At 43.7% G+C, this 12,004-nt stretch overlaps 1 protein-coding gene across 1 annotated transcript in view; it reads right to left on the bottom strand.

Moving 5' to 3' along the window:
- Nucleotides 1-5,453, bottom strand: part of LOC108800942 (sodium-dependent neutral amino acid transporter B(0)AT2-like) — a 44,293-nt gene extending 38,840 nt beyond the window's left edge. Inside the window, exon 1 of the mRNA XM_018572926.1 lies at nt 5,432-5,453. The gene's annotated coding sequence lies outside the window, so the exon portion shown is untranslated. The remainder of the gene's footprint in view (nt 1-5,431) is intronic.
- Nucleotides 5,454-12,004: the final 6,551 nt, after the last annotated feature.

Below are 12,004 nucleotides of genomic sequence, written 5' to 3' on the forward strand. Positions count from 1 at the left end.
TTGTCCTACTAGTGAACTAGTATTGGTGCATCCCTAATAATAACAATGTTTCTGCCTCCATTTGCACAACATGAATGTGCATGCTGTTTCACAGGATAAATGGTTCTGCAAATTATTTATAAAATAAATACATCCCTTGATATTCACAAAGTATACAAAGAAGAAATATCACACACACCCAAGTTATTGGTACAAAAGGATGTTTAGTGAACACTTCCTCATTTTAAAATAATACCCTTACAATAGGAATTCTTCCTCAACTGATTGATTTTGAAAAATAAGCTCAGTGCCGAAATGTCTTCCTAAGTAGTGTATGAACACCAGCCTTGCTTTAAAATAGGTAAGCACTGATACCAATAGTAGTATCGGTATCAATGCCGATACCGAGTATTTGGGCAAGTACTCATACTCGGCCAAATGCTCCCGATGTCTATCCCGATACCGGAACCTCTGGTATCAGGAAGCCGGGCAGCGAGTCATTACATGCTGCCCGGCTTCCTAATTGGCTGGGAAGCCAGCTCCCTCGTCATCAGGGAGCATGGAGCTGGCTTCCTGGCCAATCAGAAAGCCGGTGGCGGGTAATGACTCCCCCCGGTTTCCTGATTGGCTGGGAAGCCGGCTCCATGCTCCCTTGCCACTTGAGGACGAGGGAGCATGGAGCTGGCTTCCCGGCTAATCAGGAAGCCGGGCAGCGAGTCATTACACACCACCTGGCTTCCTTAATGGGACTTCCGGGATCGGCGAGTACCTAAAACAAAAAATATTGGTACTTGTCCTCCATACCAAAAAAAACGGTATTGGTGCATCCCTAGTTTAAAATGTCATAAAATGACCCAACTATAAATCAATTAGTTTGAAATGATGCCAAGCACATAATGCCAGCGTCCAAACAGAACTGTTTAATGCCAGCAGTAGCCAGATGCCCGTCATTCAGCGCAGGTTAAAAGAAGTGACCATATTTATGTACAGTATGAAGCTTAGATATTTGGATTCCCTTTCTTCTTTGGCACTGACCCATATAAACTGCCATCTATATTTATGCATTACCATGACTGTTTCCCTAGTGACGCATGTACATTATGTTTACCTTGTCAGTAGCACATAACTGCCAACTGCATGAAAGAGCTGATCCAAAGCAAAACATTTAATACCAGTCCCATTAAACAAGTGAGCCTTCACCGATTACTGTATATATACAGAGCTACAGCTGGCCATTCATTGCTCGCATTTCAGCAGTCTTGCTGACTGAAATGTTATGTGTATGGCTCAGTCAGCACCCCTCTGTGCAATTTTTGTAATTAATTTTTGAAGAAGGTGCCAGTCCAAAAATTATCGGTTGAACAGCAACTTCTGCCAATCAACTGTAGTACTGTGCGGTTAGTCTGGCATTGGCACACCCCTTGCTATCAGAATGCATTAGCCCTGTACAGATATGCCTGTACTGTCCCCCGAAGATAGGGAGGTGATGGAGGCCCCTATTTCCCCAATGGAACTGGAGCTTGCGATTAGAGCCACTAAACCAGGAAAGGCCCCGGGTCCCGACGGCTTCACAGCCGCTTATTACAAGCTATTTAATTCCCAACTCTCTACTCACTTCCTCACCGCGTATAACTCCATCTTACAGGACTCCCCGATCCCTAGGGACATGTTACGAGCCTGGATCACCCTTATACCTAAGGCAGACCGTGACCCCATGATTTGTGGTAATTACCGCCCGATTGCGTTGCTGAACGTAGACTTGAAAATTTTCTCTAAACATGGAAGACCTAACGGCTACCCTCAGAAACACAGAAGGGCAGTTCTTGTCCACCTGGGGTGCGTGGATCTACTTCCAACACTCCGACCGTTACGCAGCTCTCCTGTCAGGAGACACGCGTGCACCCACTCCCCTGGCCACCTCCATCCCCCAGTAGTTGCCTCACATGGGGGGACGTGGTGAAAGTTACTTCACCGTCTCCCAACAGTAGACCTGGAGGATTTCTCCCCTTGAAGGGGGGGGAGGGGGGGGAGCAGGCCAGGTACCTCTCTCCTCCTGATCTCCTCTTCTACAACTATATTCGTGTTTCCATAAGGAAATGCTACATCCCCTTGACTCCGCCCTTTTCTGTCTTTTCTCTCTCCCTCTTGTATAGTTCCTATATAGAAAATGAGCAGATCTGAAGAACTCACCATTATGTTACACACATGGTACGGCCACGTGACATACCCTACTATAAAATTCTGTTATTATTTTCATGGTAACCTGTCATATGGGGTGTCAGGGCCGGATCTTGATTTACAAACTTTATGTGAATTCCATAGCTCTTGGAATACTCCAAGAATACAAACAGGGTAATTGTGTGATATGTCTTTTTGTATTACTACATGCAATACGTGTTTATTGTACTTGTTCAGATAATAAACGAATGTAAAAAAAAAAAAAAGAATGCATTAGCCCAGTGAGGGGCTTCTACCATCCATGCCGTTTAGCATGAATGGGGGAATCACGTTTTTTTTCCTCATTGAGCCTTGTGGAAAAAAACAGTGTAGGCCAGAGCTAGATAGATAGATCCCAGGAGCCAAGTAACCAATGCCATCTGGCTCCCAACTTTTTTAGTTTTTTTTCCCTCTAGCTGTCAATGGATCTGGCCCCTACAAAAATCCTGCTGGCTACTGGATTGGACAGATTGGCTCCTGAATTCCATACTCATTTGTCCGCCTGGTGTATGGCCAGCTTTAGGCATGCTGCATTGCCTTCTAGTTACAGATACCATGTTCTTGATACAATGGGCACAATTCAGGAGTCAAACTGATATAATAAGTGGAAATCATGTATACACATTTCATTTAATCTGTACTGTGGCAGTGCAGGGCATTGCCATGGTGTAGTTTGGCAACTGTGGCACCCAGGACACTCAACCAGAGGGGCTAAGAGGGTCCAGAGTGTAAAATAGTTTGAGAAAGAACCTGGCTTTTCAGTTTCTTCCAGTTTTTCCAGATTTTAGCTGAGATCTAGAGCTCTGGAGATTTCCTGGAGCCCTGGGTGGGACGAAATCTCCAGTCCTGGAGCCAGGTGTTGCCAATGACCAGTCGGGGCTGATCAGGTGGCTAAGAGCAGCCTCATTAAGAAGCCAGGCCAGAGCTAAGGAGAGTTGGTGTGGTGTGTGCTGGAGGCACATGAGGGCCAAGCCAGGTGGTGTGCTGGAGCCACACCAGGAACAGCCAGGGAGGCTGGAGGATTAGACAGGCTGAGAGAGCCAGGTACACAAAGTGTGTGGAAAGCTGCTGGAAGCAGCTAAAGAACATGAAGCACCTCTGAGATGGTTTGCTAAGGCCAACGTTAATGTCCTGAGACTAGGACAGTGAGTGAACAGGACAACCTTTAGTTGGTGAGACAAGATACCCTTCTTGCTGACGATAAATTAACTTTACTTTGTTATATGCTGAAGTTAAGTCTTCATTTGTGTTTTCCACCTGTGAGTTGCTTAAAGAGAAAAGTAAAGACTTTTTGTTTATGGAAAAGCCATGTGTGAATGCTCTGTGAGCTCCCCAACATTACAATACCATAAGACTATTTTGGCATGTGCATGAATTTAAAGATCACTCTAATTACTGAATGAAAATTAAAAAAAAAAAACATATAACACATGTACTTTAATAAATTCATCCACCATGTATGGAAAACTGAAGGCTATTGCCAGTGACAACATGCAACTCATGGTGTTCTTCAGCCCACCTAATGCTATCTACTTCCTTGACCGCATAGAGGCACATTGAGGCAAAGAGGAAGTGTTGAGAAGAGTTTGAGTTCAATGGTGTTGCCGGTAACAGCCGGCAGTTTTCCAATAGTGATGGAAAACAGATGATCTGTGCTACCGAAAAAACAGGAAGAAAAACCGGACTAGCTAGAAGCCGCTGAGCTCAGGCCCTAAGCCTTAAAAGGTTAATTAATCAATGGTGCAGCGCTATAAGCGTCACGGTGTGATAACCAAAAGCACAGTGTTATGAGAAGGGTTTGTAAATAATACAAAATAACCTGATGTATTGGACCTCTCTACAAGGAAAGTATCAATGAATAATATATGTCTGCATGGACACTGTGTGACAAACGAATAAAGATGTTTAACAATGTGAATCTCTCTCGATCGAGACTAGCGTGCAATATTAACCTGTGTTGCTAAAACTAATACATGATGCGAGTGTGCATATTGAAAAAAAACCACACAGTCCTAACTGGAATACTGTGAGTGAAGATGCTAACATTAAGTGGTTAAAACAAATACAATTGGGAAAAATGAATGAAAAAATAAAATAGTTATGTGTAATAAACAATGAAAGTGTCCAATTCTTTTTATTTTTTATACAAATCACACCAAGATTCCAGCAAGACGACACATGACTCTTTGTCCGGACATCGTGTGAACAAATCAATTGACGGTCTCCTCCACATCTAACTCTTTTCCCCCACTTGACACCTTGAATGAATCAGTAAGGATTGGGGAAAGAGTGCAAACCGAATGAAGTTCTGTACTTTATATATCTTTTATGGACTTTAGTTATTTAATATTTATTATATATGGATTTTGATTATCCTCAATATTAATTTATGTACACATTATTCACATTGATTGATTTGAATATCCTCGAATATTAATGATTCACACATTATTTCACGCTGTTTAATATATTTTTTGCACCATACTTATTGTATTTCATGTGTACACTTAATATAGGGCGGTATACACACCGTTGCGTTTTGGGTTGTTCTATTGTCTATTTGGAGGTTTAAGGGTTATATTCAATTGTTTCACAATAAGTGGAGATAGCGCAGTGTATTGGTTTAGCACTTGGTGCGAACCAGAGCCTACGCAAAACTGTCAGTGATATGTTGATCTCCCTCTCGACCCAATTAGCTACGGCTGGGCATTTCCCGCCCCTTTGTTACCTGTAGCTGCAGAAAATGCCCCATCTGCAGCTGATCGGGCCAGGAGGGGGCGTGTCCCTGACAGTTTTACGCATTAGCACCAAGCCCACGCACATGCCCATACACCACCATTCTTCTATCAAGGAAATCAAATCTATTAATGTGTACTGCCCCTGTCACTTCCTGATCACACAGTGTAATGTCACCCATGTGCTGTCATCAATGGTCACCTTCAATGCCACGTCAGTGCCACAATAACAAGCATAGTGAGGTCTTCAAAGCAATAATAATTGTTTTACATCACATATATATGAACCACATAAAACCCAGACTAAGGAAGAAGCTGGGACGACAGCTGGGACTGACAACAGAGTGGTAATTCCACACATCGCTACCCAGCGCCTCATACAGCAATCTATAATGACACGATTCCAGCTGTCAATCAAACCCCAGCCCCTACAGATCACCCCGATCACATACCGGACACACAGAGCGGCTTTTATCAATGGACGTCCCGCCAGATCTCACCCCGGTGAATAATCTCTGAAGATCAGAACACATGTATTGTACATGTTACATTCAGTTACAAGAGGAAAATCAACGGTTCATTTCTGTCCCCAGAGCAGGAGCCATTTTGTTGTAGATAACAACACAGACCGCAACTAATAGGCGTCCGCGGAAGTATTTGGCAGTCCGCCTCTTCCAGCTAAGGTGAGGTGTTCTGTACAAGCACGCTGGGACCTTTAGTCCCACCCCAGCCAGGAAGTTTGAGGCTTGCCACCCTGTGGTCTCCGGTATCATGGCTTCCACCTCACTTAACAGACATCTGAGATTGCATCAGCCAGAGCTCGGGATAGAGAAAGCATGCACTCACCTCTATCTCCCACGCTGTCAGGCGCTGCTGTCACTCGCTGTTCTTGGCAGCCTTAAAGTTGTATTGTCAGTTGTATTGTCTGCTCGCACTTCAGTTTCATTTATTAACACCACTTTCTATTTCTTTTTTTAAATGAACAGTTCTAATTTAATCTTCAACAATTCGATTGCAGTATTTGTGTAGTAGCATACTGCTCCTTAAAATTGAAAGGTTTGGTAAGAGAATAGTATATTGCAGATGAAAATGTCTCCCTGCAGGAAGACTTTGTATAAAATCCTTCTGCTGTCAGAAAGTGGCATGAAGGTGGAGAGTGATCGGGGACTTTAGAGAACTACAAGATCCGCCCACAAAGGGAGGGAGGGAGCAGAAGGGAAGGGGGTGTGGAACACTCTGATCACTGTGAGGACAATCTACCTGTCATTGTCTCTTTACATTGTTATTTTATAAGAAATACATTGTTTAAGTGTGTGCTGTTATAAACTGCTAATTCTGACTTCACCTAACATTAAAAATAATACAAGTGTAAAATCTGATTAAAAAGGAACTCTACCTGCAAACCTAGGGCCCTTCACACCTAAGCAGAACGTTTATTTATTTATTATTGCTATTTATATAGTGCATACAATTTATGCAGCGCTTTACACAGTGCACATTCACATCAGTCCCTGCCCTCAAGGAGCTTACAGTCTAAGGTCCCCATCTCACATGCATACATACAGATCACTTTAAGGTGCCCATACACCTTGCAATCATCAGGCGAAAATTTTTGTACAATGATTGAACCGTCATACGATTCTCGTACGACGGCCTCATCCTGCCCTGACCATCGCACAGTTCAATTAGCGTCCTTTAGCAGAAATCCCCTGGACGAATTTCATTAATCGACCACACAGATTTTTGTTTGCACATGAGCAGTGTTAATTCGTATGATTTTTGACATATGAAAATGCCACCAACCTTGCGAAAATCGTACGATTCGACAGAAGTTTTCTAACCTGATGGAAATACAAAAGTCGTACGATTGTACAGTATTTGCGTTTGTACACTGCCCATCAACTTTACGAATATAGGACGAAAACGCGATCGCAAACGAAAATCGGCCTTCCAGCATGTCTTTGGAGTACCCGGAGGAAACCCACACAAGCACAGGGAGAACATGCAAACTCCTTGCAGCTAGTGTCCTGACCAGGAATCGAACCAGGGACCCCCAGTGCTGTGAGGCAGAAGTGCTATAGCTGGCCATACACTGTCATATTCTCTTTTGTTAAACCTGCTGGCTAAACCAAGAAAATATCACAGATTCCTCCTTCAACGCTTACCACCATCAATCGAGGAATCTCCGAGGGCCGGTGGTGGCATAAGGGAGAACTTGAACTTGAAGAGCTGTGGTGGAAGCAGGAGAGAATCAGCGGTGTCAATGAAACCAGCGCTAGAGGAAGCAAGGCGGCACCGGAGGGAGCAGAGCCGCATAAGCCGATGCCTCTTCTATAGCTCCGACTCCTGTCCTGTCCTGTCCTGTCTGTGATGCCAAATGCACTCCGCCTGTGAGGAATCGATAGTGAAAGCGCACTTCGCTCAGTCTGGCCAGCGATTGGTTAGCAAATTGCTCTTGGAAAGGTACGGCACCTCTGATTGCCCTGATCACGATATTTTTGTACATGAGTACATTAAACAAAAAAAAAATAAGACCTACCCAGAAAATAAAAACCAGTGTGTTCATTTGAGCCAAAAAAAAAAAATATTTTCGGGGAAACACGACAGGTGCACTGCCTGATAGCGTGCGTCAGTTGCACTTTTAAAGTATAGGCTGTGACACACTGCACGCGAAGCAGCGCGGAACGGTGGCACGCTGCCTTCGCGAGCAGTGTTGTCATGTCATTTTCTCCCCAGCACGTCAGCCTGTGAGCGTGCTGAGATGAAAAATGTAATCTTCAGCCAATCGGCTCGCGCGTATAAACCCGTGGGTCAGGATGCGATGACTGGTTGTTATGCACGAGACAATTGGCTGAAGGTGCAGTCAATCATCTGCCTGCACTCAGCTCACACACTGCACGCAAAACTCTGTGCCGGACAGCTGTGCTTCGCTTTGCACGGCTTTGCTTGCAGTGTGTCACGGGCTTTACTGTTTTGGGAGACATCAAGGGTCCATTCATAACTAAGCGTAGTGCCAATTGCATGATACAGTGCAATTGTGCAGTGTGTGATGGTGTGCGTTAATTGTACGGTATTGTATGATTTCGCTATGCTTAGGTGTGAATGGGCCCCTAATGTCTCCCAAATCAGTTACTTCTAAATGGTAACTGCAGCCAGGGACATGAATTGCAACATGAATTCCCATGCTGAATATTCACATAAAAATCTTTTTCTCAATACGTTCCAGTATATATGCTTGTCATTTCATAGGCTGCTAAATTTCTGTGCACACCACGTCATCTATTATAAATAAAATCTCTATATATTCCAATGGACATTTAAATTATGGTCATAATCTCACTATGCAGGCACATGCAGACCCATACAGAACAGATCTGACAAGCCACAAAGCAATTAAATCAAAGGCGTATCTATCTACTATAAAATGTGCCTATGGCATCCCGCCAAGCTCTTGGCAACCATTGACGTCAATAGTTACCAGGAGCTCGGCAGGATGCCTTTCAGAGCAAAAAAAAGTCAGCTATCTCCATGTGTCGGTCAACTTTCTCTGACCCACAGAGCAGCACTCTCCTCTTCAAGTGGCGTCCAGGACATGTGCCATATGTGTCATGCCCTGGATACGCCACTGCGTTAAATCGTTTTTAGGAATAATAAAACCATTTGCTGAAGCATTCCAGACTATTACTAATGCACAAGGGCTTGATTTGATTTTGTTTCCTCGGAGGACTTTTCTCATAATTTCCATCAGACACCTCTCCAGTTACAATGGTCACCAAAATAAAGAGGTTGAATCTCCCTAGCGAGAATGCATGGTACAATAAAATCCTTATTATGAACTATATCTGAGCAGTATAATGTTTTGCTGCTGGCCTCGATCAGGAAGCTTTGTTTCCTCTCACACACCGATCAGGGTCAAAGTGCGTTTGATAAGAAAATGAGGCCATCTGTCCAAAAGTGGAAGTTAAATCAGACATGGATCTTTTAACACGATAATGATTCAAAACACTCTAGAAAATCCTCCATATTAATTGAAAGTGACCTTAACTAGTAATTAAAATGTATCTTATTTGTGTAATTGCTGGAGATCCTCAAATCATCTCTGAATTCATGCTGATACTGTCCTTCCTTCTGGAGGGTGGCTATTTTTGTTCCGAATGATCCCTATATATGTTGTAAAATAGTCACCACTCCAAGTTCTCTCCCTTGATTGATTATTATCTCATGTTTAGTTTACTCATTTGTATTGAAATTTTAGTTCATCACAGGAGTAATCTTGGAGCGGTGGCTACTTTACAATTCAGAGATGATTTCAGGATCTACAGCTGAGTGATGTACAAATAAGATACATTTTTGTTATTAGTTAGGTACTTGAATGCATTTTTAATATTTAAAAGAGAACTATGGGGTAAATGTTTTTCCCCATTGTTCTTTTAAGGGTCACAGGAGACCATAAACTAGAGTCCTCCCGTGACCGAAAGCTCAGTATATCGCAAGCTACAGCTCGCGGTATACTGAGACTGCTGCAGCCAAGATGGACCCCAACATTACTGTCGAGATCCACCCAGCTGCGTGAGTGACAGCTGGCTCTAGAGGCAGAGCTAGCTGTACCCGCCCACTCCCACGTCCGTTCCTCCAGTCAGCGCTGGGAGGGGGGAAATCCCTGCAGGAAGCTGTGACTGATAGTCACGGCTCTCTGCAGGGAGATGATCGAGAAGTGAGTGAGCGACGGTACGTGTTTGCTCACTTCCCGATCTATTGAGCCGACCTGTGACAGTTTCATTGTCACACGTCGGCTCGAACTATGAGGGCGAGTGATTTTCACTCACCTCATAGTTCTCCTTTAACTCCTGAGTTTAGTGTCACATTAAAGGGGAGAAATGAAAGGTTATGGACTGGCTTAGTCAAAGCCTTGACTAGGGCTAAATGGGGAAACTTCCGCTACAAGGTTAACAGTCTTCTCTCCTTCAGTAAATCAACTCGGGACACAGGATACTCAACCAGCAATGCACCTATGGTTTCTTTATCATGCAGTGTAAGGAAAGAGCTTTTGTCTTATAGTCATGGTGGATGTGTCCAAGGATTACAATTTGCATGAACACTACGATCAGTACGACAGGTGAGGTCAGACAAAACAAAAATTGAAAAATGTATTGACATCTTAGCAAAATGTTTTTAAAAAACAGAAGCAGCTAAATACACTGCCTGGCCAAAAAAATGTCACTCAATCTAATATCTCGTTGGACCGTCTTTAGCTTTGATTGCGGTACTTATTTGATGTGGCAGCTTTTCGATAAGCGTATGCAATATCACAACATTTATCTCCATCCAGAGCAGCATTCATTATTCAGCAAGATCGTGTAGTGATGATGGGAGAATCGGAATACTGTGTAAAGTCTTCTCCAACACATCACAAAGATTCTCAATGGGGTTAAGGTTGGATCCTGTGGTGGCCAATCCATGTGTGAAAATCATGTCTCATGCTCCATGACCCACTCTTTCACAATTAGGGCCCGATGAATCCTGGCATTGTCATCTTGGAATATGCCCAATGTGCCATCAAGGAAGAGAAAATCCATTGATGGAAAAACCTGGTCCTTCAGTATATTCAGGTAGACAGCTGACCTCTATTTGTGGGGATATAACGTTGCTGAGCCTAGACCTGTTATCCAATGGAAGGGTCTGACCTGACTTTTTTTAGCCAGTCAGTGTACAGAGCCAGATTTACTCTCTCTGCTGCCCCAATGCCAAGTTCCTCAATGCGCCCCCTTAGCCGATAAACCCCCTCCACCCCACATCGAGAATGGCAGACCTGCAGGATCCCCGAAGCCGGGCCTAGGTTGGCCTTGTGGGAAATCTGGCCCTGGCATTGTATTTAGTCCATTCAGGCCTATAGATAACAGTGGTGGACCCTTCACACTTTGTTATAGAGTGCTTCTTTCTGTTGCCAAACAAATGTGCCCAGAAAAGACAGACTTATTTCCTGCCCCGAGGCTTTTTGCACCAACAATATTTTTTGTTGCATGTATCCTGACTGATTCACTTAAACCTTTGCTGTGCATTACATACAGTACATGTTCGTTGTAAGGCTGATTTATAAATCTTCCACCCAGAGTATAGTTGAGCAAATGCAGTTTGCATGGCACTATGGCCACTAGATGGAGCTGTGCGGCAGAGGAAATTACTATGCTCCTCAGTGCCATCTAGTGGTGGCAGTGTAATTTGAATGGCATTCACCCAGCTATATGCTGGGCAGAAGATTTATAAATCAGCCCCATAGTGTGTTCATTGTGAGTTCATTGTCAGTTCTTGGTTGTAAGTGTCTCCGAAACCCCAAATGTTCTTATGAAGTTCTCTTTTAAGGAAGGCTCAAGCAAAGTATTAGCTCTATGTGTATATTATGTGTGCAGAAATATATATACAGTAGGATTCGTTTTTTAAATGATCTTTTATCTTGAGAACTATGGAAAATGTATGTAGTGTATAAAGCGCTGTGTATACACTATGCACACTGCAACTTTTTCACGTCCAAGTAGTTGCTTATTATATAACAAAACATTTTTCATTTTCTGCTCAGGCATTTCTCATTATTGTATGTCTGCTTGTATTATAATGTGGAATTCAGGCCCGGGAACTTAGCTCCCTCACTTAAATTCCCAGCCTGGGCTTCTGTCCAAGGGAACAACAACAGGAGAGGATATGCATGAAAAGGTTCACCAAACTGTGGATGATTTGGGGCTCAAGTGGACTAAGCCAAGCCCTGTGAGATGGCTAAATTCAATCACTCACTTCTGACTGCTATAAACAGCCTTCTCCACCAGCAAAAGCTCATTGAAGTGGAACTCTGTCATGGAAGTTGTCCTTTCCTGTGTTAACTTCATCAGAACTAATGTACTAAACCACAAACCATTTCAGGAATTTCTATCGGAGCTGAATGCAGCTTACAAAGATGTTCTGTAGCCAGGGCCGGTGCTAAACTATTTTGCGCTCCAGGCAAGACCAGCTACTTGTACCCCCCAGCCCTCCTCCCACAGCACAAACTCCCAATCCCCCCCCCCCCCCCCCCCAAAGCGGGC

This window comes from Nanorana parkeri, unplaced genomic scaffold (assembly GCF_000935625.1).
Source record: "Nanorana parkeri isolate BGI_ZX_2015 unplaced genomic scaffold, ASM93562v1 scaffold2174, whole genome shotgun sequence".
In the NCBI taxonomy this organism is placed as follows: domain Eukaryota; kingdom Metazoa; phylum Chordata; class Amphibia; order Anura; family Dicroglossidae; genus Nanorana; species Nanorana parkeri.